The sequence below is a fragment of the Pseudopodoces humilis genome, chromosome 2, assembly GCF_049639895.1.
Source record: "Pseudopodoces humilis isolate 2021_Gansu_Grassland_sample_001 chromosome 2, ASM4963989v1, whole genome shotgun sequence".
NCBI classification, from domain to species: domain Eukaryota; kingdom Metazoa; phylum Chordata; class Aves; order Passeriformes; family Paridae; genus Pseudopodoces; species Pseudopodoces humilis.
Window position 1 is genome coordinate 67,740,965 of NC_142201.1, and position 15,149 is coordinate 67,756,113.

Here is a 15,149-nt window from a genome sequence, read left to right on the forward strand (position 1 = left end):
GTCTACGAGTTAATGTTTCAAGGGTAAGTGCTGAATTTCCTGCTGAAACTTTTTTCCTGAAGAGTATCCTTAAATCAGCAGTGGGGCAAGACTGGTGGAAAAGAGGTTTATTAGACCAACACATTTCCTACGCAAAACATGCTTTCAGAGACATAAGTTCCTCAAATCTAAAACAGGCCCAAAGAAGAGCTTATGTGTCTGCTTACTACAACATGGTCAGCTGCTAGACCTAACCTCTTTCTATAAATTCTGTCATGCTTATAGCCTCACACCATCACTGCTGCTACACTACTGTAAAAACATCCAAAACTTTGTGTGGTTCTTCAAAAGGCAAGCCATAAGATTAATTTGTGCTCTCACTTTCCCTGGTGTATACCCTGGCATAGCTGTCCTCTTTTGTTCCACTATTAACTATTTATGCCTCCCACTTCACAAAGGAACAAGACCCAGCTCTGCCCTGCGGCACTTCCTCTAGTGGGATGACACAAAATCACCCTCGCAGGGCACTCACAGTGCACGTGCAGTGAGAATCTGCTCTTTTCTTGCTTGGGAAAACAGGCATTAAATCTTCAAGGCCTCAGACATGAATTGCAGAAGCGGCCGGATCCATTAGGGACGTTCCAGGCTCCCTAACACAAACACTGACAGTGAAGCTCTCCACAGAGAGGTTTGTGGGTGAGCACGCCTGCTCTCTCAGCAGCACAGGGGCTGTGTGGTTTCACAACTGGCCTAAGCTGACCTATAGCCAAAAGGCAGCTCTCCCCCTCTGCTGACTTTTGTGCTCCTTTGGCTGTAGGGTCTGTGGTGCCAGGGGCTGATTGGTCTCGGTGCAATCCTCCCCTCCTGTTTTTTTCCCTTTTTGGTAGGGGTAATTTTCAGTTGGCTCAGTTTGCTGAATTGGCCGACTGCTTGGGTGAACACTGGAGCTGGCACAAGGGGATGGCCAGGGGTGCCGAGCTGGAAAGGGCAAGTCTGGCCTTTCTGCCATCGGTGTGGGGTGAGCCCCAGCAGTCAGAGGGCTGTGCACCGCAGCTTCTGCAGTGCCCACAAACCGTCCCAAATGCTGTGGGACGAGGGCAGAGCAGGCCAGTGCTTTAGGATGGGATGGATGCAAATATTCCTCTGCTCCTATGAACACAGAGAAAAGGGGTTTAAAAACCATCTGTTAAAGAATGGTGCCATGAGGAAAACACATCTGATACACATGCAAGTGTGGGGTTTTCCTGTGGTATTTAGGCCTGAGGTGTTTACGGTTTTACCATCCAGCTATGCACCCAAGCTGCAAATGTGTTGAGTGCAACCCATGCACTAGATTTAACACCTGCTGCACCGTGGCTATAGCCACAACAGCATCTTATACCCTGGCTGAATCAGCCACCAGTGACACATCATGGGCAACACTCTCCTCAAAGAACAAAATAACGTCCAAAATCAAGTGTCTGTCTTTGTTGCTTATGGCTTGTTGCTGATGGGAGAGTGTGTTTGGTAGGTGCCTGGCTTGGGGGAGAATGTCTGGTGAAGTGCCAGTGCTGCAGCTGTGTGGGGAATGGTGCAGAAAAGGACCTAGTGCTCACAGTGACTAGGCAAAACAGGGGCAAACACTGGCAACCAGCTGAACAAGAGGCCCCTTGGCATTCCCTGAAGAGAGAAATCTTTCCTTGTGAGTCAGGTTTGTGTGGCCCCTGTAAGACGAAGCTACGGAGTAAGACAAGTTCTCCCAGGGTTAAGCCACTGCAGCCTCTCCACTAACCTTCCTCTGAAACAAAAGAGGTTTAAGATGTCAATGGGAGAGGAAAACCAGGGTCATTGGTTGGCTTATGATCAGTTCTGTAGGAGAGGCAAGTCACTACCCAACTTCCTTCTGCATTTCCATGAAATGCTCCTCCTGTCTTAGATAGCTCATTCAGCTACCTCAGCCTCAAAGTGCAGTTGTCTCAGCTAACTCATTTGGTTCACATTTCCCCATGCCATCACTCAAATCTAGTAAGTTGAAACATCTGGATGAACCCAGAAAATACTACAAGAGATGTCTTTATTTTAAATAGTCTATGCTTTGAAAATCACCGTACATGCAACATTTCTCTGCACATAGCCACCAGTATTCTTTCAGCTCAGGCTTCTGGTTCAGGGTCCCACTCTTCCTTAGCTCCATCCTGATAGTCTCCCAGGGTTTAAGCCTGTCTTACTGTCAGTATATTGTGTTTGAATTACAGAATTGTTCATATACGTCTCTCCCTCTAGTAAACTTACAGCAAAGAGTAAAGATCCCTGTAAGAACTGTTTGGGCTATAGAGAAATGCTGCCAACTACTGTAACAGGAAAACATTACAGCTCCCTTTTGCCCCAAAAATAACATTTTCTTGCTGTGGGTAAATAGCTATTTCAGTTCTTCTGGGAGCAGTAATCCTGGCCCTCTTTTTCTCCAAAGGCAGCATGCAGTCCTCCATCACATAGAGAAGCTCATTTCCACAAGGCATGTCCAGACAGCATCGGCATCTGCCTAGGAGTGGGGACAGTAGAGGATGAGAACAGTGGCAGAGTGGGATGCTCCAAGGAAGTTGCTCATGAACATGCTAAAAAAGCATTCCTCAGCAGAACGACACTCAGAGGACTTCATCTGGGCTTTTCTCTGCCTGGGAAGGGCTCTCACTTGGTTTCTTCCCCCTCTACTCCATACCCTGGAACCTATAATTCTGAAAGTGAGTCAATGTCTACAGAGACACTGATGGCTGTGTTTCATGTAGTGCCATCTCAATTCTGCACCTTGAAGCAAGTCCCCTTGCCTCTGCCATGTCCTTGTCTAGGTTTAAAGCATCTGCTGCTCAGGGAAGTCACAGGGCCATGAACTGTGTGTTCAGAGCACCTAGTGAACAACAGTTCACTGTGATTAGCTGGGATTTCCAAGTACAAAATAAAATAAATAACTGTAAACCAAGGAAAATAATGACATGTGTCAAACTCAGCTATACCACAAAGAGCAGATAAACAGATACCAAAACCACAAAATCATAAATTAGTCCTCTACCTATTAGTCCACCTATTAGTGCAGGTTTTGGGTGTTTGAGTTTTTCCCTGAGGACTTCTTTCCTCACCAAAATGCACAGGTCTTTATCTTCCTCACATTACTGAGTTGTCAATCCGTAGTAATTTCCAAGCAGATACTCAGGTTCCATTACTATTGATCTAATTTGAGATGAACACTGGCCTCATTAGGCTTTACTCTGCTTCCTGCCCCACTGTTCATCAGTGAACGGTTGGCTGAGATAACACCTGAGAAAAAATACCGGTGCTTAGAGCTAAAAGTCAGGACAAATGAATCCAATCCCAGCTCTGCCACTGGCAAGAGACAAATCCATGTCCCTTTTGTTTTAACTTTTCCTATCCATAATGGGAGTAATACTGATATCATCTTATGGCAGAGGCACAACTGCTTGTTTGTAGAGCACTTTGAGATGGTGCAGCTTGGTGAGATCAACAAGGGTGCAAAGCGCTACTGGTGTTTCTTAAGTGTCTGATGTGTGTCTTAAACTAACCTTGATCTGGCACTTCACACATCTGATCCCCTTTCACATCTCTACTATAAAACAAGCTAGGATTTCGGTGAATTGCTTATTAAATATGTAAATTTAAAAGACTTGTAAGAGTCTGCTTCTTTTTTAATCACTGTATATTGCAGATTAGAGCAAACCTGAGAAAAGCAAATATATGGCCACAAGTAGAATTCATTGAGGATGCTCCAACCCTTCTATAGGTATGCATCATATTAATGTAATGTAGCCCAGATCTTTAGAGTTTCTGAAGGCCAAGAAGCTGTGTAAGGTCTTTTTATCCTGACAACAACACGAACAAGCAGGTTACATAACTGACAAAGCTAGTCACATCTTGGTAGGCATAAAAGCATTTATTTTCTTGTCACCTAGCAATACGACAACGGATTATACCTGCTTCTTGCAAGCCTTGCTGCAATATGTTGTTTGTCTGTGGATGCTCATCCAGCAACAAGGGGTGTACTGCAGAAGGACACATGGCTCTAGATTCCTACCATAAGACCCTGATTCTGGGGCTGCAGATTGTCCTGTCAGCAATAAACTCATTTAAGGTATACCCACCTCCCTTCATGGTCCAGGCTGTGCCTTCCCATGTTTAGCTGAACCCCACCTCCATCATGTTCCTTCTCCTCTGCAGCACTTCAGCAAAGTGACAGGATCTCCAGCACAAAGCAGGTCAGGTCTGGGATGGGTGTATTTGCACAGATCCTCAGCACTGTCTCCTCTTCAGCATCATGGGGTGCCATGCAGTGTGCACCGATCCTTATCACTGACATGCCAGTTACCACGGAGCACTTCCACACAGGTCCTGAACATGGGGTCCTTGGCACAGGGTCCAATTCCCCCTCTCCTGCAGATGTGACTGCATTTATCCTAGATCTTCTGGATGTATAGAAAGTGTGTATCATGCTCTGAGCAGACAACAGTGAGGCAGGAAATGCCTCAAATATATATCTGGCCTTGCACCTTGCCATAGCAGAGCCACAGCTGTCTGCAGCACACTGAGATCCACATGTCCTCTGCTCAATCAGAACTGCCCCACATTGTCTCTGTGCATTACAGCTCAGCCTCTCCAGGGAACGCTGTGTTTGCTGTTAGATTTGCACACCAGCCAGCACATTGCTTCCTGGTTTATGAATGGTGTGTCCAGAAATTGGCTGCTACGCTGGTGCATTTCAGAGAAGATAATGCTGTCCTTTTCCCTGCTGTTTATCGTAACCCTAATTTCTGACAAACAAAAGGGATGAATTCTGGGCAATTTGCCAATAATCAAGCACAGGGTGAGCAAGATGGCTTTATAGCATATATAGCCTGTGAGTAGGGCTCAACAAAGCCCTCTGATACTGGGTATCACACTTGCACTTGGCCCTGCAAATTGCAGCCAGAGATAGTAAAATCTCCAAACTAGCAACACAACAACAGCATGGGAAGCCTATGACATTAAATACATGAAAGGAATGCCTTGGGACTATGAGAAGAAATAGACTACCTTCAGCACTGAATGGGTAAATTCTCAGGAGACTATTTAAAACTCATTGACTTGTTATGCCTACGCACAGCTTTGTCAGTCAACAGAGACGTCAAAAGTTTGTGTGGGTGAAATTTACTCAGGTACAGAAGAGCAGAGCAAGACTTTCCTTTTTGATCAGTTGTCTGACTCTGCCCTTGGGGCAGAAATCCTTCAGACATCTCTTGGGGTTTCTTTTGTCATTTGACAAAAGGGTTTGCCTCTGACATTAAATCATGAGCTGACCTGTATGGCTGAGGCAGGGTGGTAATACCAGATGCAGGGAGGATGTGTGTGGCAGGGTTCATTTCATGTTAGAGGCATAACACACAGCATGCTCCCTCTACCTGCGGTGCAGCCCAGGACCCGGGTGGAGAAATTGAGTGAACTGTTCCTCAGCTGCCTTACACACGCAGAGCTCAGGACTGTGAACTCACTGCCCTGCAGATGCCCAGGAGACAGATCGAGCTGCTGTTACTCTGCATATCAAGCATCCTGGCACTTCCTCACACTGCATTGCTTCCTTCACTCCCCCAGCCTTCTTCATTTCCATTCTGTGGTGACCCCCATCCCTCCCTCCTTCCTGCTAGCCATTCCTCAGCCCCCAAACCTGCCTGGAGGGGTGATATAAGACAGGGCTGTCAGCATAATGCAGAGGAATAGTGGCAAGTAAGAGTAGAGCCTACAACAAGGTAAACACTCTAGTTCCTGTTGGAACATAAATGAAACTGTTCCAGCTAATTGATCTTAGTCCTAGATACATGTTGCGTGAAGGCAGGGCCTGAAAACAGCAGAGAAACCTCGAATACACAGTCTGCACGGGGGTGATGCCAGTGAGGTGGGTAGAGTTCATTGAACAAATGTAGATGTTTAAGCTGTAGGTGTCCATTTGGGAGTTAGTCACCTTAGGATGCCGTTTTAAGTCAGAGAGAAATAGACACTTTTGGCATAAGATAGAAATTTACACTCAGTTGAGCTCAATTGTGCCTCATGAGCTCCTGCTGCTCCCCGCTGATAATACATAGAGTCAGGCATAGCCAGCTCCCAGGTGAACGCCTGCACGACACACACCAAGCGACGGGTGAGATAAATCCCATTTTGCACGGCTGTGTTTTGACACGGGGATGCTACATGTCCTGGGGCTGCAGAAACGGGCTTTGTAGGGTGCCTGGTGGAGCACGTTCTGGCACGTAACCGCAGAGGCCAAGGAGCCAGATTCAGAGGAACAGAGACACAGTGACAAACACAGCAAAACCCTTCGGGAACGTGGCTGCTGAAGCAACCATGACTTCATTAGACTTGCTCAAGATGCCCTCTACCCTAGACCTTTCACCTCATTTAATGGTTTCTTGGCCTCAATCCCTTATAATTCTGAAATGAAAAAAAAAATCTCTTTTGACTCCTGTTTTCAAGCCAGGGCTGTTTGATTTGGAACGCTGCATTGAAGTCTGTGTTACTGATTGATTTCAGGTTTATTATATTTTCCCCTTTGAAAAATGCTACAGTAAAAAAAAAAACCACTCTGTCGTTTTTTATGTAAACCCCCCCCTCCCTTTTTTTTTTCAAGCTTAGCAAATGCTCAGTCTTTTCCACTTCAATAGCTTGAAATTCTCCCCTGGGAGCCCTAAGCTCTTTAAATATTTTTAGGTTGCCAGATTTCTTATGTTCTCTCTCCAGGAAGCCAATTTTGTTTCTAAGCTCTTGAGAGAAGTCCAGCTTCATCTTTTGCGCACTCACTGCATCACAATAAAATGCTGCCTAATTGCTGCCTCAGCCGAGTCCCAAAGGTGCTGGAGTTTGTCTCTAGGCTACAGTTGTGGACAATAAACTCTTCTCAGACTGGAGTTAAGCCTTTTTATTATTTAAATCTGAGTCATGTAAAATTAGTTTACTAGCAAGTTACCCATGAAGATCTAGTATGGAAAGAAACTCCCACATATTGTTTTCCAACACAATGAGAGAATGATCAGATATAAAGATTTGCAAGTGCCTTGTGCTACAAGATGTGTGTAGAAACACCAGCATTTGATTTTGCCAAAAAGACATGAAAATGTTTCTGTGAACCTAGAAGTTACTCTCAGACCTTGTCTGCTTGGTGTTCTTTACCTTCAAATTGAAATAGTGGTATGAAAACTTTCTTTTTTCCTCTAGCTTATCCATGACCTGAAATACCTGTGAAAGAGGAAAGGCAGCTGAAGATAACAAATGCCAGATGGGAAAGAGCTTTCTGTTCTCAGTCTACACCACAGCAATAGGATTTAGTGATCATTTTGCTTGAAAATAAACAAGAATATACTAAGACCAGACACCCAGGCTGCACCCCCATCAAGCTTGAGAAGGCCCCTGTAGCAAGGGGCAAATGGACAGTACAGGGACTGAGAATGAACACATACTCTCTCATCAGGACCATATTCATCTATCCTTAATAGCAGAAGACGTCTGTATACGGCATTTTCTCTCTTTGTGCTCCTTTTTGTAATCTGTATTTTAAAGTGTTTGTATTTCTGTTCAATATGGCTTCTGATGAACGTGCATACTCCACAGACAGTATATGAAGTCTTAATGATCATTGTTTTGAGACTTTAATTCCTTAAGACAACAGTTTATTTGGATGCATTTGGTGCTGTATGCCCTAATACACAGTCTTAATTAAGCAAAAATGAAGCTGAACGACATTGCTAGATTTTCTTAAAATGGTTAGACTCTCTAGTTAGGATGCAACTTCAGTCTTACTCAGGTCAATGGGAACTTTGCCACTGATGTAAGTGGAATGAAAACTCCGCTCTACATGTCTGCCTGTAATCTGAGAACATGTATTCTGCACATCCTGGAGACTCAGTGAAAACCAGACCCCACAGAGTTCACCTTAGATTCACTGTCTCAAATAAAACTATGTGGATTCTTTGTGCCTCTTTTAGTTATCTGTAAAACAAGTATGATAATGCTTTGAGTGCTAAACAATACAATGTGTGTAGGAAGACAGTATCTTTTATTAGGCCAACTGAAATAGTTGGGGAAAAACAGACAAGCTTTGAGGCTTGTCTGAAATGCTTTGAGATGCTCTGATGAAAGGTGTTTGAGCTGTGCAAGGGATCATTAAATTACATTCTTCCTCTCTCTGGAAATCATTTAGTGATATTTCAAAGGAAAGATGCTGTACAGAAATAACTGATTTCTATTGCAAGTGCTGTCTGGAGCTAAATATCTTCCTTCCTCTCTCTTTATGAACTAATCTAAAGAAAAATATGTTTTAAATTAGCATGTTAAGAACAGTTTTGTGGTATAATGTATAGTTCTGTGAAATGTTCTGCGTGAAGCGTAACTCACAAGATCCTTAAGCATATTTCAGTACACTCAAACAAAATGGCTGGATACTTGCTGAACAGTTTGTGGAAATTATGAAGGTATCACTGTAAAGAAATTAGAAAGCATGGGAGGTCAGTGAAAATGACACGTGAAAATGAAAAAGGCAGATATGAGTCAAAAACTTCACGAGGCTTGTAAACACTGGCTTAAAAAGCCCCCATACTGTCACTCTTGAGTGTGGACATCATGCCTTGGGAAGCTGTGAACCAGCTAGTGTCCATAAAAAGTGTCAAACAACCAAACACTTAACCCTCTCCTCTCCCCAATTTACCAGGAAGGAGCTGGGAGTGTTTACTTGGTATTAGCCACGACTGAGAGACCAACAGCATTAGGGTGTCACAGCCATGGGTGCAGCAAGATAGATCAGTGCTATCACGGAGTCTGTGCAACACTCAGGTTATCGGGGGCTGTGAAGGGGTAGGGGAGGGAAGGCTTAAATAATAATAAAATAATTAATAAATCCTACTAATATCACTTTACTAGTACTTTAGTTAAGTGTCAAGACACAAATGATGTCAAGAAGAAAGAAAACTGGGGGCAGGGGAATCTTTAAATATGTGAAAAATACTTGTGAAAAAGGATGAAATAAACTTGTTTATGTCTATTAGAACAAGAAGCAATAGGGATAGCAGTAAAGGATATTTACATCAAACCACTAGACAATAGTCCAGGATTAAGGAAAATTAAGCATTGGTATAGATTGCCTAGAGAAATGGTGAAACTTTCATCACTGGAACATAAAAAAAAGGCTTAAATAAACACCATCAAAAGTTTCACTATGGATGATCATTCACTGAAACAGAGAAGACTTGGAGATTCATCTGAGAAAGGTTATAATGTGTGACCAGGTCTTCCTGGATGTTCTTTTATTCCCCAGAAAGATGTTGTTGAAGATTTTCTGTTTGTGTGAGATTCTGAGAAGCAGTCCTGTGAAAATATTTGTCTAAGAGAGGAGGAACCATTTATCTTTTGAAGTCCCTGTTCCTCTCCACTGATCACAGATGCAGTCACAGATGACTGGCTTAGTATGGACACCTACTTACTGAATCTGCAAAGTGAGATGAGACAATTACCATCCTTAATGACAAATTGTGTCCTTTCTAATATATTCCTAAATATAACACTCAAATCTCCATTACTCATTCCAACTATAATTACTTGTGCACGTATGAGGTGGCACCCATAACACATAATCATAATGTTATTTATTGTTGTGCATTAGTAATTTAGCACATTATATTTAGATGCCATATGGCCTGAGGAAAAATGTAATAAGGGCTTCCTATGCAGTGGATAGAAAGCTCCTAGACAACAATTAATATAATCTATTTCACTTTTGCACATCATTTCTACTAAGAATATCACTGAAGTATAGGCTATCTCAGGAAGGAAAATGTTATGTTTAGATCTAAGACCCAGCCAAAGCTCTGCCAAGTTGCAGGTAGAGCTACTAAGTAAGAATGTAAGTGGTTTTATTTCAGCAGTATGTATGAAAGAGTAAGGAGCCTCTGTTATTTGGTATTAACCACTTGTGTTTCCAAAATCTGCATACAATAACACAGATGCTCAGCTAATCTATATGAATGTGTGTGTTTATATTGTCCTCATCCCACCACAGGACTAAAACTGGGTACTTAGGAAATGTCACCACTATGTCCCACACTGAGGTCATGGGAGGAAGCCTGAGCACCCAACTGTCCCCTCTGCTGAATTGCAGCTTTCTCCTTGGGAACCTCTTCAGATACATCCCATACATTCACTCTCGAGATTCCCCCCAAATGGCAATAAGGCCAAGAACATTACATTTGGCTCTCCCATTATGTTTGTCTTCCAACACTATTCCTGCAGCTTCTGCACTGGGCAGAGATGGACACCACAGGCTACATACATATGAGATCCAGGCTACAGGGCTGTGTGGCGTGGACAAAGCAGTCTGGAGTAGCTCTAAGCATCCTGGGTGTGCATCAGCATGCACCACTGAGCCTTGGGATGGAAAACTGATCCCTTTCTTGTGTGGATGCAGACTTTGCAGACACTTGCAAACAATGGCATAGGTTGTCTGCCCATACTGGCCAGCACTGCACTGAACAGTGCTCCTGGAGACTGCTTTCATCAGGTAGAAAGGTCCCAAGGAGGGGACACGCCTAAGAAAGGTCTCAATAGAAGGGGGAATTTTTTGGTATCTGAGCAAAACAGAAACCCAGAATAAAAACGATAAAAGGTGACAAAAGGATCGTCTTCCCCATCCTGAAAAATCTGTAGAATATTATTCTCCTGTGCACTTGGAACAACTCCTTTTAATAACCTTTGTTCTTTTGTGACCTGTAATTGTGGAAACCTCAATCTTACATCTTATGCACAAGTACCCTCATCATACATGTATTTCTACCCTGTAAAAGGATGTGAAGACTTAAGGCTCCTGTATTGATTTTGGCTGGGATGAAGTTAATTTTCTTCACAGTAGCTGGTGTGGGGCTGTGTTTTGGATTTGTGCTGGAAACAATAACATGGAGATGTTTTGGTTACTGCTGAGGAGGGCTTACACAGCATCAAGGCCTTTTCCGCCTCTCACCCCACCCCACCAGCAAGTGGAGTTGGGCAGGGACACAGCCAGGACAGCTGACCCCAGCTGACCAAAGGGATATCCCAGACTGTGTGGTGCCATGCTCAGCATACAAAGCTGGAGGAAGAAGGAAGGAGGGGAGATGTTCAGTGATAATGTTGATCTTCCCAAGTAATCATTAAGCATGATGGAGCCTGGCTTTATGGGAGATGGCTGAACACCTGCCTGGCTCTGGGAAGTTATGAATGAATTCCTTAATTTTCTTTGCTTGCTTGTGGGGCTTGTGCATTACCTATTAAACTGTGTTTATCTCAGCCCATGGGTTTTCTCACTTTTACCTTTCTGATTCTCCCATCTCACTGGCCAGAGAATAAGTGAGCAACGATGTGGGGCTGAGCTGCCTACTGGGGTAAAGTCACAACAGGCTCATTTTGTAGCTTCATTACATTCAAAAATGCATCAAATATGAAAATTAAATGCAACACTTCCCCTCTTTTTTTTTTTTTTCTTCTTTTAAAGTGACATGAAAAATTATTTGAATGAGAAAATGTTTACAGGAAGACAACAGCATATATAGGTTTAACTCCAGCTTAGCATATAGTTTAGTTAAAGCTGTGCTTCCTTGTGGATTTTAGCTCCTTCCTTATTTCAATCTTTAGGAATGTTTTTATTCTTACTTGCATGGAGAAGGACCAGAAAGAGGTGAGTACTTCAGCTAAAAGAAGCACTTTTCTTTTAGCATTTGACTAGGTAGGTCAAGCTATAGAAGGTCACAGATAAATAAAATTAAACAATCTCTTCACAGGTTATTAAGATGCCCACCTGATGACTATTGAACTTTAAAAAGCAGCAAAAGATGCCATGCAAAACTATTAAAAACTACTAATAATACTCTCACCTCATTGGGTTTGTGGCTTGCATTCCTAATGCATGCTTGTTTTAAAATAATACTGTTTTGTAACAGGATGGTCAGTTCTGTAACAACATGAAATACCTTAACTGCCAGAGACTGCAAAAGTGTCCTGGTGGTAGACACCAGCAGCATCAAGTCTGTCTGAACTGGAATGAGTTTTAATAATCAGAAAATGAAGCTTTAGTGACATACTAGCAGTTGAGCTTGGGTGGTTTTAGAGGTCAGCACACAGGGCAGTCAGACCTCACTTCTTGTAGTCAGCAGTTCTCCACGTACAAGGAGCAGATGCTCAGCCTGGAGGTGGGATTCAGCTGCCCAAATGTAGATATTTCACAGCTGAGGATCTCTTACCGGTCATATAAAGCATTATCTAAAAGACTGGCTTTTCCATTGATTTTGAAAAGAATTTAAGACAACTAGTTCACAAGCAGTTGCCTGCACTGTAAACCACTGAAGGTAGGTACACTGCATCCAGCATGCCTGACGAAACATCAGCAGCCCTTGGCTGATGGGTGGGGAACTTCTTAAGCTACTCCAACTTGACTGCAGCTGCCCTATGCTAGTGGCAACACCACGCTTCTAGGCTTATAAAATTTGGCACACCTTTTCATGGTACATTTGTAAATACTATAAATAATTCTGTTTAAATTATGGCCACTTTTTTACATGGATAACATAGATACATGTCTAGATTATATATTTCTTACAGTGATGCAAACCATAATAAACTTCCATGACATTTTTGAAATTGTAATGGTATAAAAATAATGTGCTTGAACAGAATAATGCTTAGATACATGACTCAGTCTCCTTAACTTAAACATATCTTTTTCTTGGTGGCACACTTGGCAAAGGGGTCAAGAGTGCATTTCTGTCCCTTGCTAAAGCTCATCCCTTCCTCAGACCTATTTAGAAGGTCATGCAATTAAGAAAATCAGAGACACGACCTAGGTTAAAAGTTACACCTTCTTTTGCAGGGTTCCTTTCAACTCAGATGATTTCACCAACCTAGCTGGCAGTACCACCACATCAACCCCTGTATTAGTCCAAGAGACAGAGTGTTATGAAAAGTAGAAGGCAAGAACAAGGGGTGGAGACCAGGTAAGTCAGTTTAGTTGCCAAGGAAAATACAAAGAATAACACAGGAAGGCATTCAAAGTTGAAGAGGCTCCTCTAGATGATAATTTAGAGCAGAAGCCTAACAGTCTGAACTGCTCTCTGGAGGAGCCTCTCTCACTCCTTCAACTATGCAAGGCATCTAGGGAGACAAGCCTCCTAATTTAGGCATCTAAGTTAGATGTTTAAATGTAGGCAGTAAATATTCCCCCCGAGAATGTGAATGGGATGTTATAATAGTTTAAGACATGTTTCACTGAAGCTGTGATACCAATGTCTGTTCTTTTATGAGACACTGTTCTTTGTGCCACTGATCATCTACTGACACAACCATGTTTCTCATTTATTGGATAAATGAACAACATTAACAGAATGCACATTGCTCAGTGATGGTCCAAATTCTGAAGTTAAAAAAAGATTCCAAATTTTACTCTCAAAATATGAACCAGATTAAGTTGCTCGCATGGAAACCACTGCAAATTCCCAGTAGTAATCGTTTTAGGGGACCAGAAAGGGAAAAGAGATTCTTCACAATGATCACCAGTATATATTTAACTTTATTGCTCTCTTCAAACATTTCTTTTAAATTTTTCAATTAGGAACTTTGATCTGTAATTACATCTTGTCTACATTGCTCTTATCCACTCAGAACTTTTTTACGTTTTCAGTGATGGGGGTTTCAGAAGTTATCAATAAATGACAGAAGTTGTGAAGTTGTTCTTTCAATGCAGATGCATAGCTTACCTCCTGCCCTGCAAAATCTTGATACTAAGGCATACACGATAACACCAATTTTCAGTGTGTCTTTCTCCAGTGTAAACACCCTTGTTGCCATTGATCACAGCGCTATTCAAAGGACTATTTGAGACAGTTGCGGAAGGAATGCTCTTTAAATGCAGCTATCTTCTCTCCAGGATGAATACACTTACAGGAGTGGATTGTTAAAACCAATTCATTTTCTAGTGTCTCACACTGCAGAACTGCAACTAACATGCCTAAGAAATCAAATATGCTGGGCAAGCCATTAATATGTATTAGACTGCTTTGTTTATTCTAGTCGTTTGAGCATCTACACAGTGTGTGCAAAAAGCTGCCCACCAGCTCCCTGATTTGAAATCACCACTGCTAAGTCAGAAAAACATATGGGGGAATGGGAATAATATATACCAGCATGACTTAAAATGGCTGTGCCTGAGTTAATGGGCTCAACTGATGTAATTGGTTCAAACTATCAAAGCCTACTACCTATCCATTTCCACTTAGCTCCTATCCCTTCAAGAAATTTGCCAATGGATCATACATGATACTCTATCTTGTGCACAAAAGCAGGTGCTGGAGGTATTGTTAAGTGGGGAGCTGATAGTCATTTTACATGGGCACACTGGGCAGCTTGCTGCCAGATGAAATCTAGAGCAGCTGAGTTCTGCCTGCCTTGTGCTCAGCAGAAGCACCAGCTGAGTGTATCCTTTCTATTGTGCTACTTACTACAAAACTAAAAGGAACCCGGTTAGACCTCCATCCTTCTGCAAATGTGGTAGAAAATGTGCAGTGAGGCTCAAACTTACTGTAGTGGGACAGACAGTGCAACTCCAGAATGTCACATCTTTAAAAAACAGCTTAAACTTCACACTTTACCATAAAAGAGTTGTACCACCAAACAAAAGCACATCATGAGAGATTTTCTCTGTCAACCCCAGCAGACAGATTAAGGGAACTTTGCCACTTGTTACTATCTAGTGGTCTGCCACAAAGTCGAGATGGTGTGAATAAATTTTCTTTCCTGGTCCAGGTTTTTACTTAACAGTTGCTGACATTTAGCTCCTTGGGCATGACTACTTTCTTTGAGGTTTCTGTCCAAGTTTCCTCTCTCTTTGACTGCTGTAAGCTCCTTTATTATTCCTTCCCCAAAAGGTAATACTCCAACATAAGCAAAATGCTTCTGCATGTTAAGCATATACATAAAAGAAACACAATATCCTAGTTCCTGTTTATTTTTCTAATTTCTGTCCACAGACTCAAAGCAGAACAGGTGGGGTGTTTTTCCAGTGTACTGTGGGCTTGTTTCAACTCATCTCAAAGATCTGTCTTCTCTTCCATCTGTGCTTTCCATTAATGTGACACTGGCCTGTTCTTCAT